General features: G+C 43.7%; 1 protein-coding gene across 1 annotated transcript in view; it reads right to left on the minus strand.

The window, feature by feature from the left end:
• Positions 1–18,380, minus strand: part of LOC124594714 (cilia- and flagella-associated protein 57) — a 287,883-nt gene that overhangs the window by 185,636 nt on the left and 83,867 nt on the right. The window lies entirely within an intron of this gene.

Genomic DNA, 18,380 nt, shown 5'->3' on the forward strand with positions numbered 1-18,380 from the left:
CTCACTTTCCCCTACAGGACTTTGCATTATTTATGAGCATCAAAAATACAAAGAGGGCAATTAAATGAAATGAGAAATTCAGTTGTCTAGTCCTTGCAGGAACTCATAGAATTTAGTGTATAAACATTTAGTATATAAACAATTTAAGCACAACGTTTGGACCCCACTGGTTACCCACATAGACACTCGTAGTTCTCAAAAACAACCCACATCAAATGTGGTGGGTGCCATGCTTAGAACACATAATAAACCTAACTAAACAGTTCATGTTATTGCCATGGTCGATCTGTAGAACTTCTTCTCCCTGACGTTTCATTGTCAACTGCGGAGAACATCTTCCGAGGTGAGTCGACTCACCTCGGAAGATGTTCTCCGCAGTTGAGAACAAAACGTCAGGGAGAAGAAGTTCTACAGATCGACCACGGCAACTTAGCCCGGAAGAGTTTACTGATAAAGATGCCGGCCGTGAAAGCCTACATGGAATGAGTTCATGTTGTGTATGAAAATCAGACTGACAAAGTGTTTTGCACTCAATTGGTTGTTCTGCATCAAAAAGATGACTAGTGAACATAAGGCAACAGATAAGGATTATTTTAACAACACTTGTCTCAATCACAATTTGGCTAGCTCTTTCTTTAGTAATTTAATGGAGGTATGCCAAGAGGAAGTTGTTACTGGAAAGGAGTAACACATTATATTGTACCACCTTTAATGTATTCTGGAAATTTATGTCTTGTAGAAGATGTCTTTCCTAATCCCCTATGAACATGCATGGTGGCTCCAATTTTGGGAAAAATGCGAGTTTCACTAATTCCAGTATTAACCAAAATCGTAGAAAGCATCATGTATCAGTACATGTATGAGTACCTATGAATAGAAATCTCATCTTTTGTTTGCAGGAAGGAAATGTATGTTCTGTGAGGTAAGCAAACCATTTGATTGTGTACATCATTCTGGTTTGCTCTCTAAACTGGAGCAGTATGGAATTTAAGACAACAGTTTAAATCTAGTCAAAACGTAGAGTGTCAGTTTTGGAGGTCAATTATCAAACCCATTTGAGATTCAGCACAAAGTGCCATAGAGATTTAAAATTAGGATCTCTTTTAATTCCTTGCATTTAATTCCTTACTGGAAAATACTGTTTAAAGACGTGTGTGTATGCAGGTGATATTTATTTTGATTCTGCAAAGCATGTATTGGAGGACCTTTTAAACAATATGAATTTGCTGAATAAAAATGCTTATATCACAGTTCAGGGTACCAAATAAGGACATAAAAAGCTCGGGAAAGCTGCCATAGAAGCACTTCTAACTGATTAGAAACTAGATAGATATAACTGGGATGCCATTACATGCAGAGAAGAGGCAACTGGTAACATTCACAAAGTGCAGGATTGGCATAAAATATGAATACAAACTGTGACCAGATGACACCACTGGACTACAAAAACACCCATATCAGCTTGTAATAAGAGTTTGAAAACTACACTACTATCTGCACATAGGTCAGTATAGTGCACAAGAACATAAATCTATATATACTGCAAACCACTGTGGAGTAAATACCAATGGCACTTGGCACTGTGCCATATATATCAGTACTTCATCAAGATAAATTTGCATACTGAGCACAAAAAGAATGATGGTTTAAATTTGTATGTGAATGCTGTCATTAGTCTGATCTTGCCTTCACTACCGATGCCATCTATGTTTAAACATCTGTCAGTTCAGATGTTTCAGCTTTTCTGTGGCACTCTCCTGTCAGTTAGTCAAATCTGTGACCATTCATGTTGCCTTTCCTCATACACATTCAACACTCTCTGTTAGTCTTACGTGATATAACACAATATTCTACGATGAGAGACATGAGCATTTTGTAAAAAATTTCGTTAGCAGACTGATGGCATTTTCCAGTATCTTATGAATAAACTGAAGTTTATCATATGCTTTGCCTACTATTTAGCCTATGTCACTATTCCATTTTGTATCTGCAGAAATTGTTACACAAAAGTATGTGCATGAATTGTCTGATTTCAATTGTGACTCAACCATAGCTTACTACGTTGCTGCAATTTGTGAATTCTGAATTTCTGAATATTTACAGGAAATTATCACTCTTTGGACGATTTTGAAAAGTTATCAACATCTGATTAAATATTGTGCAGTGCCATTGACCCAATAACTTCTTATTTGCTGTAGATATAGTCTGCAGTACAAATACTGGCTTGACACACCTCTCCATACTAGTCCATCCGGTGCAAGTTTCTTTATCTCTGGATAACTACTGCAACTTACATGTGTATTACAATAAAGCTTTTGTCTCCCTCTGCAATTAAAAACCTCCCACAACTTCCTTCCATTACGAAACTGTCAGTTCCTTGATGCCTTAGCATGTGTGATATCAACCTTTAAGGGGGGTAGGACGTGAAGCGGGCCGACTTGGAGCAGAAGAGGCACCACAGGACATTTTAATTGACACTGTCTATACTTTTACAAATAAATTCATAAAACTTTGTTAACATTACGAGGAAGGATTCAGGATTCACACTCATAGCAGAGGAACTTCAAAAACATAACAAAACAATTTTTTTTACATGTGAAATTTCATCATTTTTCACTTGGTATTGGCTGTATTTGTTGTTGTAGGTACACTTTTATTCATAAGTAAGAGATATTCTTCGATGAATTTTGCACAACATACAAACCATACCTACAGGTGTATGATACTCTAGAATTTCCCGAATTTGTTAAAAACTCTGGTAGAAATTGAGATAATTAACTATAAAGTTCGAGTTTTCTCTAATCATGAAGTTTAAAACGTAACAGGCCATTCATTTTTCGATAGATTAAATAAATTCTAGAGTTTCATACACCTGTAAGTATGGTTTGTAAGCTGTGCAAAATTCATTGAAGAATCTGTCTCACTTATGAAGAAAAGCGTACCTATAGCAACAAATGCAGCCAACAGTAAGTAAAAAAAAATCATGAAATTTCACATTTAAAAAATATTATTTTTTGGTGTTTTTGAACTTCTACTGCTATGAGTGTGAATCCTTAATCCTTACTGGTCATGCTGACAAAGTTTTATGAATTTATTTGTAAAAGTATAGACAGTGCAAATTAAAATGTCCTGTGGTGCCTCTCCTTCTCGAAGTCAGCGCGTTTGATGTCCTACCTGTTTGACGTCCTACTCATTTAATGGAGGTGTGGCATAAATTTCTGTTTTCCTCAGTTCATTTCAGTACCTCCTCATCAGTTATCAATCTACCCACTTAACCATCAGCATTCTCTTGGAGCATAGTATTTCAAGCCTTTTACTCACTTGACAATTTTTACCACCTACACTCCCTCCATTACCAAACTGACAATTCCTTGATGCCTCAGGGTGTTTTCTATCATACAATCATTGCCTTTAGTAAAGGTGCACCACAATTTTTTCTCTCAAATCCAGACAAAAACCTCATACGATACAACAAAATATTTGTAAGAGGAAAGCAATTTCACAACACAAGTGGTTGGCAGTGACATTCACAATGTCTAACAACGTGGAAAGTTTTGGAGATATCGAATCTTTGGCTAAAATATCTAAAGTACAGACAAGCATTAGGTGAAAGAGCTCCTAACATATATGAAGCCGTATGCAATCAATGTTCCGAAGAAGAATTTCATGAAGTACAGTAAGTGCAACAGCCAAAATATTTGTTCCCATCCCCTCGCCCCCCCCCCCCCCCCTAAAAAAGCAGACTGGTCGCTTTGGTACACAGTAGATGGTCTGAACTGATACCGGGCAGTCCTGTGATGGTGCATCACTGACATAAGACGCATAGTGCAATGGAAGTTGGCTGACGTCAGAAGGGTGTTGTGAGAAGTGGAGGAAGGAAATCTGCCCCACACATTGACCACCAAAGGGTGAAGAACCCTGCAGATGGAATGAATCCCATCTGCCTCCCACAGTGTAAACACATTAACCTGTGGCTCATGCTTCCAAAAAAGCTCAAGTCATGCATGAAGGTAAAGATTGCTCATAATCAAAACAGAAAAGTCTTATGCATTGACATGTTTAATAAAGATCCTAGCTATAACAACTGCATAGACTTACCATCAGGAATGAAAAAAAAATGAAATAAAGTGAACTACCACAGCAGTCAACAGTAACTACTTCACACACTATTGTCAACTAGGTCAAGGTTGGCAGCAGCCAAAAACAGATGACTACCAGCCAATGCCTTCTGACATCCACCAACTTATATCCATTCGGGACTAGGGAGCTCACTGGCCAACTTGAAGTGTAAAGTTGGTTTAATGTAATCAACACAGTAAGATAGGTTGATGTGGAGACATGACAGAATGGCAGAAAGGAGCTTATCATATTTTAGGTATATAGCTACTTGTGACCACACTGAAGTATTCAGTACTGGCATGGTCAGTACTCTGATTTATTCACAACTGAAAACACAGAACAATAAGTAAAATAAATCATACCCCATTGAGTCAAAGTCCACTACAGCCAAAACAGAACAAGATATTTTAACCAGAAAGTCAGGAATCCACAGCTGAATCATTTATGCAATTGACCAAATCTTCCAAAGCAAGAATCTGATAGAAACCAAATCCAATAGCACAGCAGGTCTTGATCAGTCAGGCAATATCACAATACAGAGTGAAGATTAATGGTAGGTACATTTTAGGTTTCCTTATTTACTTCAGCACACTTGCTAAAGGAACAGATTGTGGTGGATCTCAGAGGACTTTAGCTGACTTCAATGGATGATCCAATTCGGGTCTTTCCTGGAATGTTCTGATGTCTATTACTGATAGTTGTTTGTTATTAGGCAAATGAGCACTTTGTATTGGTGATCTGGTTGGAGATGAACAAGATTTAAGTTCCAGAGCTGTGGTAGGGACTTAGTTGGTTAATTTTGAAGAAGAGCTTGGGTGTTTTCTTCTGGACACCTTCTACATCAAGTCCAACTTTTTTCTTTGGGGATGCATTAAAGACATTGTCTATCGCCATAATCCAACAACTCTAGAGGATATGCAGGAACATATCGTGCTTGTTTGTAATTCCCTTCAGCAGGCAACACTGGAAGCAGTAAATAATTCTTTCATTCAATGAGTGCACCAGTGTATACCGACCAGACGTTTTCAGTTAGCGAGAGATCTGGAGAGTATGCTGGCCAGGGCAGCAGTCGAACATTTTCTGTATCCAGAAAGGACCTACAACATGCGGTCGTGCATTATCCTGCTGAAATGTAGGGTTTCGCAGGGATCGAATGAAGGTTAGAGCAACGGGTTGTAACACATCTGAAATTTAACGTCTACTGTTCAAAGTGCTGTCAATGTGAACAAGAGGTGACAGAGACGTGTAACCAATGGCACCCCATACCATCACGCTGGGTGATACGCCAGTATGGCGATGATGAATACACCCTCCCAATGTGCATTCACCTCGATGTCGCCAAACACAGGTGCGACCATCAAGATGCTGTAAACAGAACCTGGATTCATCCGAAAAAATGACGTTTTTCCATTCGTGCACCCAGGTTCGTCCTTGAGTACACCATCACAGGCACTCCTGTCTGTAATGCAGCATCAAGGGTATCCGTAGCCTTGGTCTCCGAGCTGATAGTCCACGCTGCTGCAAACGTCATCGAACTGTTCGTGCAGATGGTTGTTGTCTTACCAACGTCCCCATCTGTTGACTCAGGGATAGAGACGTGGCTGCACGATCCGTTACAGCCATGCGGATACGATGCCTGTCATCTCGACTGCTTGTGATACGAGGCCTCTGGGATCCAGCACGGCGTTCTGTATGACACTCCTGAACCCACCGATTCCATATTCTGCTAGCAGTCATTGGGTCTCGACCAACGCGAGCAGCAATTTCGCGATACGATAAACCGTAATCGCGATAGGCTACAATCCGACCTTAATCAAAGTCGGAAACGTGATGGTACACATTTCTCCTCTTTACATGAGGCATCGCAACAATGTTTCACTAGGCAACGTCGGTCAACTGCTGTTTGTGTATGAGAAATCGGTTGGAAACATTTCTCATGTCAGCACGTTGTAGGTGTCGCCACCGGCTCCAACATTGTGTGAATGCTCTGAAAAGCTAATCATTTGCATATCACAGCATCTTCTTTCTGTCGGTTAAATTTCACGTCTGTAGCACGTCATCTTCGTGGTGTAGCAATTTTAATGGCCAGTAGTGTATGTTGTCCAAAGGTTGGCTGTGGCACAGCGGGCGGCATTTTTTTGTTGCCGACCGCTTGCCACTGCAACGGCTGGCTGTTACTATTTACGGGCAGCAGATAGCCTTGTACTGGAGCACTGTAGTTTGCTTGTTCGTTGTAATTGTTCCTGTTGTTCTGATAACCTCGCTTAAATCTTTTGTTTGTCCCGTTTCCATTACCATATCCTTTCCCTTCTTGTATGTTCTGTGTGTTGGATATGGTTGCAATGCTTGTTGTGTACTAACATTATTATTTAAAGGTTGGTTTCCAAAGCCGGGTTGAGGTGTTTGTTCATTTACTGCTTTATGTTACCATGGTGCCTCTTCATAAATCAGGTCAGTGGAATCCAAAACTGAAAAATAGTACTCAGTGTCGTGTCTGGTGTAGTTAAAAATGTTTACCTTGTGTGAGGCGAAAGTTGGCTCTTTAATATCTTCAGTACATCCACCTGTGATATGGGATTGGTCCAATATCTACTTTTCGAAATAACCTTGCAAGCTTCCATGCTTGCTATTCAATGGAGCCGTTTCTTGAACGGCTTCCGAACAGAACTTTTCTAAGGAAGCAGGTTCAAATAGCTCGTAACTGTGACAACGTTATGTCATTTCAGTGTCCCATAGAAGAACGTCACCTTGGGTGTAACCAGCAACAAATCTTATCGTTTGAGCCTCTGTCCTTTTTCGCGGGCATACGTTGCAGAACCCACTGATAAAAGCTACCGGGTTCATCCGCTTTCCATCTGTCGAATGCGTGGGGAACTGCCTAAGCCTAAGCAACCCTTCATCAGCGAAGATGGATGTTAAACACGCGGCATTATCTGACATCGGTATGTTGTTGCAAGTTTGGCACTTGCGCATGTGTTGTAGGTACTGGGGGAGGTAAATTACGAATTTTACAATCTTCATTTGTGCTCGCTATCAGGCTTGTAACAAGATGTGGATAACTATTACGCGCATCCGTCTTGGGCACAGGTAGTTGAATATTAGCAACCTGACCTACTTCATTTGATGATTCGGTTTCCCTTTTCTTCATGGCCTTTTCTACCGCGTCTACAAATGCTTTACATTCAGATACTACCTTCTGTGCTAGTGTAATACTTTCATGTAAGGTACATGCTTCTGTTCTTATCTGAGTTCTTTCTCATTTGGCACATTCTGACTCTAATTCCAAGCTTTCTACTCTTAATGTTACCTGCTCTACTGCCAATGGTAAACCTTCATAGTCCTTATGTAGCTTGTTGACAGTAGTGGTCAATGCTTTAGGTTTTGATTTGCTCTTATACTATTATTGGTGTCCGCGATTTTCTTAAATTCACTTTCGGCATGTTCTTGATTGTTATTAACTGAAACTACCTTTTCGTTCAAAACATCAATACTTTCGCTAACGACAGAAATAACCTCCCGTTTTAATTAAATTTTCAAATATCTCTGTGTGTAGATTTTCTGCCAGATCATTGAACTTTTGTGTCACACTGTTTTGAAAATCTTCCAACTCTTGTTTTTTGTTCTGTTTCGAAATCTGAAAAACCTTATGACAAATCGCCACATTTTGTGTTCAAGTTACTAAGCTGTTGTGTAACGGTATTAAGTTTCGTTCTCATAGTTGTCGGTAATTGCTGTAACAGCGCACTGGCGGTACTACTGCAGTTGCTAAAAGCTGTACTTTGCATGTTAATATTTGGATTACCGATAATGGGTGTCCGTCTTATTTTGTCAAAATACACTGCTGTTTCACGTTCCTCTGTTTTGTTTAGCAGCGATATATCGCATCGGAGGATGCGTGAAACAATCTCATCGATAGTCAACATGGTATCGTCATAGTTTGTTGTGTATCTGTGCTGTCGTAGTTTGTTGTGTATCTGCGATGTCGTTTATTACATCTGTGATAACTATCTCTGATTTATGTCGGCTTTCTGCTAGCTGCGCGGTAGGCGCTTCATTTTCTCTTATCTGTTCGTGCAAATCACTGCCATCTTGGCCGATTGCACCTTCTGTATTATGTTTCGACTTGTGCACCACTCGTTAGCAGCAGACACAGTGGCTGTGCCAAAGACTGAGTTTTACGATTGTTTATTCAACTTTCTTTACAATTTCTCCCTCGTCGTCGCTGCCCAGCCCTGCGGATCCCTCCGCCTGGTTGCTGCTGTGTAGATTCTCCGACAATGCGCGCAACGCGAGCCGCTGGTCGCACTCGGGAGCCTCAGGCCAGCAGTGCTCCGCTGCAGCCAGGATGCCCTGTGGCTGAGGTGGACTCGTCGCCGCTCGGTGCCCTAGTACGGGCACGCCCACGGAGCCGCATCGCCGTGAGGTCAGCTGCTGATGCCTGCTGCACCGGCAGCTGGGAAGTCGTCAGTCGCGATGTCCGTGAGGTCCCATCATGGACGGACCACACGCCGTGGGGCCGAGTTGCCGTGAAGTCCGGGCATCACTCCCCGGCGGCGCCTGTGACCGAGACCGTGCTGTGGCCAGTCCTGTTGGAAGTTCTCGCTGTAGTTCGTCAGCCATGATGCCAACCGAACTCGGGCCGACCTCCAGAGCTGAAGTTGACATCTGGCGGCGAACGCGAACGGATGACTCCTGCGAGCTGGAACAGACTTCCAGAATCGTCACCTACGAAGATTTAACATTCAGACACGGACCAAGTCCGTCCTCAGATCCGAACTGCTTCCTAATGGCTTCTGTCTGCTGCTGCCTGCACTCCACTATTTATATCCGGAAGGAGGACGTTTTTTACCCTCGGTGGTAGCTTTTTGTTATTACTCCCGCAGTATATTGCAGCGTAACTTAGCGTGCTGGCCTCACTTCCCCTTACTCAGCACTCTCCAGGCTTTGCTCGGCGCTCGGTCTGTGTGCGTCCTTGCGCCAGCCTGTGGGTAGACTGCCGCTGTCAGCAAGGCTATCTGTGCCTGCCTACTTCACAACGCCTCGGTCGCAGGCATACCTCTGTTTTGCCATTCTCCACTGCGTGAAGCAACGCTTACTATATGTGGCCGCATCAATTACGATCAACAATGGGCAATTTTCATCCATTTTGATCGTGCTAGCAATTACCCAAAATTTAATAAGAATCGGTAGAAAAAATTTTATGCAGATAAATCTTAGACCTGAAATCCCCAATTTCCAGTGAAATCGTGTTTCTATAAATTCCTGTTAATTTGTCGAATAGTATTACGACACAAATGATTGAAGTTATCGTAATAATTTACACTATATCGATGAATCAAGTTTGGTATGATTTTTGAGTCCTTTCGATTAATACATTTTCTACTAGAGAAATGGTGAGGAAAAAGGAAAGAAAGATAAATATGATAATAGAGGCGCTTCTAAGCGTAATCGTGCAAGCTATTGCGCAAATTTCCCACTTTCTCTGCGTAGTCAAGCAGCTCACTTACGTCTCCCATTGGTGATAAATTGGTCTTTTCAATTCTCTGCTCCTCCTTTTGATATCATATGGCTTTTGTTGCACTCGCATTCACGCATTAAGAAACTAGACAAAAATTAGTTTTTCTTTTACACAATAATGGCAAATTTCTGTCGTATATTCATTCAACATTCAATAGAAAAAAATCTGGTACATGTTTAGATGACTTGGTCCTGGAAAATCGGTCGCCAGTTGTGTTAGCCCTTGTTGGTCGATTTTGTAATAACCGTGCTGGGAGGCAGCCCAACAGCTAACACAGAGAGTATGAATCGGCATGGAATTTACGTAATGAGAGATAATTACTACTTGGCAGTACTGGAATTAAAGCATGAGTTCTGTTTGAAACTAAATTTGGTGCCAAGAACAGCCTTCCTCGCAATGTAAGAAAAATACAATGCAACGTACCAACACTGAACTCACACAAACCATATTTCGCATCAAATTTGCTGCTTAACAAAAGTCAATCATTCTGGTTATTACACACACACACACACACACACACACACACACACACACACACACACACACACACATATATATATATATATATATATATATATATATATATATATATATATATATATATATATATATATAAGTCATTATTAAGTTATGCTAACGTTCTTTGATTACCTCTAATTTTGTGCTGTTGCTGGTCATACAGACCATCCATTAAATCTTGATAACTAGCGTATGTATACGGACGTTTTGCCGGGTTGGGAGAAATTACTGCCTGTTCTTGCAATTGCAGGCCAATATCATGATATGTTTTATGGTGTCACCGCCAGACACCACACTTGCTAGGTGGTAGATTAAATCGGCCGCGGTCCATTTAGTACATGTCGGACCTGCGTGTCGCCACTGTGTAATCGCAGACCTAGCGCCACCACAAGGCAGGTCTCGTGATACGAACAAGCACTCGCCCAGTTGGACGGACGACCTAGCTAGCGACTAGATGTACGAAGCCTTTCTCTCTCATTAGCCGAGAGACAGAATAGCCTTCAGCTAAGTTAATGGCTACGAACTAGCAAGGCGCCATTAGCCTTACAGTGATTGTAATTAAAGTCTCCTGTGTATAGTCAAAGTGATGTACCACAATGATTGATTAAAGATAAGTATTAATCCAGCTACGTACTTTTCTTCATAGCATTAATTACGTAGCCTGTTCCAGTACTTCACGCCCGTCTGCGTTAGTCTAGCGTGCATTTTCAGCCATCTCGACCTACAAGGTGTTGGCCCAGCTGCCGACACATCACATGGCGACGAGTCTACCAAGGATCTTGTGTTTTACTTTGCCCTAATTTATTTGTGTCATGGCTTCTCCACATTCTCCAGATGTACTGTCCGAGTTTTATCACTTGCAGAATCAGCAGACGCAGGCGTTATTGGATGCCCTTGGACAGCTCGTCCAGGGTCAACGTGCCATTCAAACCGATGCGGCCGCCGCCGCTTCACCGCTACCGCAGCCACAACTCGCAGTTGCACCGCCTTTTAGGCACTACGACCCGACCCACGAGACTTGGCAGGAATGGTCCCGCCAGTTTGCCTTCCATCTCGCCGCCTACAGAATTCAAGGTAATGAGCGGCAGCCGTTTTTGCTTTCTTGTGTCGGTGTGTCCACATACCGTGTGATAGTGAAATTGTTTCCCCGACGCGACGTAGCAACTCTGTCCTACGAGGAAATTTTGTCTGCTTTAGATGCCTATTTCAAAGAAACAGTTAATGTGGTTGCAAAACGGTATACGTTCTTTCGTACGAAACGTACGGCCGGTCAAACTAATAGGGAGTGGGTAGCAACATTGCAAGGACTTACTAGGGAGTGTTCTTTTGACTGTGACTGTGGTCTTTCTTATTCAGATACAATGGTACGTGATGCAATTGCACAGAACGTTTCTGATGTTCGCATACGGGAGCAAATATTGAAACTAGTTAATCCCTCCCTTCAACAAGTGATCGACATATTAGATAGACAAGACACATTTGACTGTGCTCAGGAATCTTTTGAAACTTCGCCAGCAGTGTGTAACATTAACCGGCCCGCCGGGCGAGCTGCGCGGCCCGGTCAACTGCCCTCGCGCAAACAAACGCAGCTGCCGCCGCGTTATAAACCAGGTGTGCCGCGCCAGCCCACAAATGCAGTGAAATCGTGCCCGCGGTGTGCTACTAGACATTCGCGTGAACATTGCCCGTCACGCCAAGCTATTTGCTTTTTCTGCAATAGGAAAGGACATGTTCAAAGTGTTTGCCAGAAAAAGCTCCGATCAGACAATCGCAATCATTCCAGGCCCTTTGCTTCGCGCCGGAATCGAACCAAGGACACTCAGGATCGTGGACCTTCGCCCATGGACATTCATGTAGTTAATTCCGATTCGTCCAGTGCCACTTTCTCTAACAGTGACTGTGTTCGTCCCACAAAAACTGTGCGTCGACGTCGCCGGAAATCACGTCAATTAGCAAGTGATTCTGTACCAGTGTCTATTCCTATTGCACAAAACAGTCGCTCTTGTCGTCAGCAGGACAATAAACTTTTTGTGGACTTAGACTTTGAAGGCAAAGTGATACCATTCCAGCTCGATACCGGAGCTGCAGTTTCATTGCTCAATCATGACACGTACAAACAACTGGGCGCCCCTCCGTTGCGTGCCGCAAATGTTCAGTTAAAAAGTTATTCCGGACAGACAATACCTGTGTTAGGACAGTGCACTCTTTTTGCAACATATAAAGGACAAACAAAACTTGTGTCATTTTACGTTCTTCGTTCTTCTACTGCAGTGAACTTGTTTGGCTTAGATTTATTTCAGTTGTTTAACATGTCTATTGTAAATCAGGTCCTATCAGTGAATCAGACTGTGCCTCCAGACAGTGTTTCTAGCGTTTGTGAAGAATTTGCAGACACTTTTGCACCGGGCTTAGGTTGCGCTAAAAACTATGAAGCACATTTGGAACTGAAAGTAAACGCGCAACAGAAATTTTTCAGAGCGCGCAATGTTACCCACGCATTGCGTGATGAGATCGCAAGAACATTAAACGATTTAGCATCACAAGGTGTGAGTGAATGTGCGCAATGCCTCTTCCCTTTCAGCTCCGCTTCATCGCTTGCGCCGTACAGGTGTTCCGTTTCTCTGGACGACGGAATGCGTACGCGCCTTTCGCCGGTTGAAATCGGCGTTGCTTTCTAATACTTTCCTCACGCCTTTCGATCCCCGGAAACCCCTTTTGTTGATGGTAGATGCATCGGGTTTCGGGATCGGTGCTGTGCTTGCGCACAAAGTTGGATCGCATGATCGCCCTATTGCCTTTGCGTCCAAATTGCTCTCGTCTGCGCAAAGAAATTATTCACAGATAGAGAAAGAAGCTTTGGCTCTCGTGTTTGGTGTTACTAAGTTCCATTATTTCTTGTATGGTCGTCACTTTACCATCATCACAGACCACAAACCTTTGACATCGCTTTTTCATCCGAACAAGCCTGTACCTCCACGTACAGCGCAGAAATTCATTCGCTGGTCTATTTTCCTCTCGCAGTACCGCTACGATATCTTGTATCGGTCCACTGCTAAGCACGGTAACGCCGATGCGTTGTCCCGTTTGCCTGTTGCTGAGGATAAAGCATTCGATTCTTCCGAACTTGCTTGCATGTTCATTGATTCGGAAACAGATGAAGTGGTCGAATCGTTTCCGATTGATTTTCGTCGTGTAGCTACAGCCACCGCTGCTGACCCTGTCCTTGCTACTGTTTTGCGTTTTGTTGCTACGCAATGGCCTTTGTCAAAGTCTCGGATCGAGGATCCGTTGGTTCGCCGATTTTTCGCTCACAAGGAGAGACTTTTTGTTCGACGTGGTGTTTTGTTGTTGCGTTCTGATAATGATCAGTCCCGAGTCGTGGTCCCACGTTCGTTACAGTCCTCTGTTTTACGGCTTCTTCACCAAGGACATTGGGGTATAGTGCGAACGAAACAACTTGCTCGTCAGCACTGTACTTGGTTCGGAATCGATGCTGCGATTACGAATATGTGTTCTTCTTGCATGGCGTGTGCCGAACAACAATCCGCACCGCCGCGGAAAGTCTTTGCATGGCCAAAGGCCACTTCCCCTTGGCAACGCTTGCACATTGATTTTGCTGGTCCATTCTGGAATGCTCGATGGTTGGTTCTGGTCGACGCCTTCAGTAATTTTCCTTTTGTTGTCCGGATGTCTTCCACGACGTCCTCCGCCACCATCCAAGCGCTGTCTGCTATCTTTTGTATTGAAGGTCTTCCGCAGACTATTGTTTCCGACAATGGCCCACAATTCATGTCCGCAGAATTTCAGTCATTCTGCCAGGCCAATGGTATTCAACATCTGACATCCGCGCCGTTTTCGCCTCAGTCAAACGGTGCCGCTGAACGATTGGCCCGGACTTTCAAGTCACAGATGTTGAAATTGAAAGAGTCGCATTCTCGGGAGGACGCATTGTTGCTCTTTTTGTCTTCGTATCGCTCTCAGCCCCGAGATGGTCGCTCGCCGGCTGAGTTGCTCCATGGTCGTCCTCATCGCACCTTGATGTCTTTGCTGCATCCGCCGCATCAGGTTCCTTTGCAGCGGCAGACTCCTGCTTTTGCTCCAGGCGACGTTGTATTCTATCGCAACTATCGCGGTTCACGGCGTTGGCTCGCAGGGCGCATTCTTCGCTGCCTCGGCCGCGCGATGTATTTGGTTTTGGGGGCCTCTGGTGAGGTGCGTCGGCATCTCAATCAGCTGCGCCTCTGTGGTCGCACGGGTTCTGCCGCTCCCCGTCTGCTTTCAGCGACGGTGCCGTCCGGTCAGCGCCCTGGGGACCCATCTACTGGCTCGCCTCATCCCCAGGTGTTACCGACGATGCCTTCCATTTTGCCCCATGGCGGCGCGCCGCCGCAGCAGCCGCCGCCGCCGCCGCAGCCGCCGGTACTCCCGCCGGCGCCGCCCGCATTCGACGCATCGCTGCAGCCGCCATGTGCCTCCCAGGGTCACGCGCCGCCGATCGCTTCCCGTGACCAGCTGTCCTCCGCCATGGAACTCCCGCCCGCTCCGGACCACATGACGTCATCGCGCGTCGGCTACCCCGACGCAATGGAGGTCGACCCTTCGGCCCCTCCTGTTTCTTTACGGGCGCATACACCGCATGTTGACGTGCACCCTGGACTAGGTTTTCAGGCGTTTCCTAGCTCCCCTCGGACCGAATGGCCGGGTGCGGGTGGCACAGCCTCGCCTGTTGTTAGGCTCCCCACCTCATCGCATACGTCAACATGGGGTCCTCCCCAAGCGGGCGGAAGCCTTATCTCACGACCGTTCGCCGATTTGCGGGGGAGGAATGTGGTGTCACCGCCAGACACCACACTTGCTAGGTGGTAGATTAAATCGGCCGCGGTCCATTTAGTACATGTCGGACCCGCGTGTCGCCACTGTGTAATCGCAGACCTAGCGCCACCACAAGGCAGGTCTCGTGATACGAACAAGCACTCGCCCAGTTGGACGGACGACCTAGCTAGCGACTAGATGTACGAAGCCTTTCTCTCTCATTAGCCGAGAGACAGAATAGCCTTCAGCTAAGTTAATGGCTACGAACTAGCAAGGCGCCATTAGCCTTACAGTGATTGTAATTAAAGTCTCCTGTGTATAGTCAAGAGCGATGTACCACAATGATTGATTAAAGATAAGTATTAATCCAGCTACGTACTTTTCTTCATAGCATTAATTACGTAGCCTGTTCCAGTACTTCACGCCCGTCTGCGTTAGTCTAGCGTGCATTTTCAGCCATCTCGACCTACAAGGTGTTGACCCAGCTGCCGACACATCATGTTTATTATTATTATTATTATTATTTATTTCAACATTGCTGACGCGGCAGTAAAACTTATACGTCCTTTTTGTATGAGATGTAAAACATAAATACTCTCAAGCGAGATTGGAACAAAAGTTGTCAAAAAATTGAATATTCTCCTGACATTTTTCGTTTGTTACAAAGATTATTTTAAAATCCTATCCTTTCCGTCTTCTGCGGCGATGTACCAATCAATTTCTTATTACTAATGAGGAAAAGAAAACATATATATGACGAGAAAAAATAAAAAGATATTACACAAGCTGCAGTGGGAAATTGGAGACATGGTTTACGAATTTCTTTTTTTCACTACATTTTGACTGTAATAGAACATTGTACTATGTTTATCATCATAACTGTTCTCAGTTTTCTGATGTAATAGAGGGCATAAAATTAAACCTTTCTTTGTTGATAAGTAATGTCCAGTAATGAATGGCACGAAATCCTGTGTAAACAAGGTGCATATGAGGTCTTCTGTAACGGCTAGATGCCCACACATTTCAGTAAATAGACATCTGTGCGCTTATGTGTAAACCGCAGTCAGATGGTGCAACGGATAGCATACTATAACCTACTTGTCTATCACACCGTCAATAGTTCTTTGCGAGCCATTCATTCAACAGATGTTTGAATCATCAGCATCAAAGTGTAGTTCCCTTCCCAAATTACATTCAGCTGCCACGGTCCCCAAATCTGCGAGATGTTGTCGATCATGCCGTTGGCATATATGAAGCATAAAACGTGATTCGTCTTAAAAGGCCACCACCGTCGCAACTCATTGGACTTCCGGTTGCGGTATTGGCGTGCAAATTCCAGCCTTCGTCACCGACGAACATCATCAGCATGGGTGCGTGGACCAGGCACCTGCTGTGGAGGTCTGTACACAGCAATGTTTGCTGAATAGTCATTGACGAGACACTGTTGACAGTCCCTCGGTTCAGCTGAGCGGTCAGTTGCTCAACTGTTGCACATCTATTCACCCGTACCATCTCTGCAGCCTTCATTCACTCCTGTCATCTATGGCTCTCAGTTTACTACAGTTGTCTCAGTGCCAGTTTTGGATAACACCATGTTGCCCTGCACAGTATACTTTGACCACGGCGGCACGGGAACAACTTACAAACCACTTCGGAAATACTTCCACCCTTGTCCCAAAAGCCAATGATCGTGCCCTCTCTGACGTCAGATAAATCTCTCCGTTTCCGCATTACGACAACAACTGCAGTGTCGCGGCCGCCCCCCACCCCCCCCTAAGATGATTTGTAACAAGAGCCAGAGTACTGAATAATCTTCCTGCTTCAGTTACAGTCACTGGAATAGTGTAAAAGATGCACAAAGCTACACATACTTTCGGAAATAGGCTTGAAATTTGAAGCTTGTGCATCTTTTTCTAGAGGTCTAATGGTTCCAAAGTAATATATTCTAAGTTTGAAGTGTGAAACTTTTTAAATATTTAATTTCTTCTTCTAAATGTCGTTGTTGCGGTATTCATTGATAAATAGCTTGCATACCTCAGTGACCTGATTGTCATCCTTTAGTTTTTCCATAAAAACCAAAAGGTTTCACCTAAAATCTTAATTGTTTTATAATGAGTTTCTGTCAATAATGAAATAAAACACATTTATCTTGAATAAATGTTCTGAATACACATGTGTCACTTCATATCTGGTTTCACTGTGAAATTATTTCCTTTTCTTACTGCACAACTCAGAAAGTCAGGATCGTTATTTATTGCAGTGGCAACAACTTTTGATTCTGGGAAAGTGCTGTCCCAACTTCCGTGAAAATATTTTCAGTCATTTAGTAAGTTCTCAAAGTGTATTATCTCAACATCAGTGGTAGTATTCCGAGCTTATAATAATTTGCTTTTATAGTCAGCTGGGACTACCAACATTAGCCAAACTGATGCCATGATTAAACACTTGAAGCCGGCTGGAGTGGCCGAGCGGTTGTAGGCGCTACAGTCTGAAACCGCAGGTTCGAATCCTGCCTCGGGCATGGATATGTGTGATGTCCTTAGGTTAGTTAGGTTTAAGTAGTTCTAAGTTCTAGGGGACTGATGACCTCAAAAGTTAAGTCCCATAATGCCCAGAGCCATTCGAACCATTTAAACACTTGAAAGATCTCACATAATGAAAAGCAGCTGCAAAATTATGCATGTGTACGCAAGTTACTCGGCCACCAAGAATTGGCACGATGTGAGGCGAATTTGTTTATGCAGCTGAACGCTAGTCGGCGGGACTAGGATCCCAGGACGCGCCACGGCCGGTCCAACAAAGGGATCTGTCCGACCCTACACAGGTACAATGGCAGTCAGCGTTGCCGAAAACTGTAAAATCCTCAGTGCAGGGATTCTGGACAACTGTTACTCGCTTAGCTGAAGAACACACGCACCGTAAATGCTGAAATGTCAGACATTCTGAAATATAGCTACTTAGATCTTTTAGAAAAGGTAAACATCATGATATAAGTGATAAAGTTGCGAAGTTTGAAGCTACTGATTAGATCTCTCGGAGGAAGAAAGTTGTGCATTTATTTCTATTGGTGGAAGGGAACCAATGGCTCTTCTTGAAAACATGAATGTGTGTGCATGTTGAAGGATGAATATGAAAATGTGTTAGACGATATGTTGAAGCACAGAGTGGCAGAGGCGTCATGGAGGCAGAGGTAGATCTGAGTTTGAGGAATTCGAATATACTGTGAATTCTGATGTGACGCTATGCAATAGCGGCAATTTGTGTGATGTATCAGAGAAAGTTAATGGAGCTATTGATGGCGATTTTTATACTCTGTCGATGGATGTAAAATAAGTTTTAAGAGTGAAGCTTATGGGATATCAGCGGATGTTCACGGCGTTATCTGTGATGAAATTTGTGCTGATTCAGAAAG

This window comes from Schistocerca americana, chromosome 2 (assembly GCF_021461395.2).
Source record: "Schistocerca americana isolate TAMUIC-IGC-003095 chromosome 2, iqSchAmer2.1, whole genome shotgun sequence".
NCBI classification, from domain to species: Eukaryota; Metazoa; Arthropoda; class Insecta; order Orthoptera; family Acrididae; genus Schistocerca; species Schistocerca americana.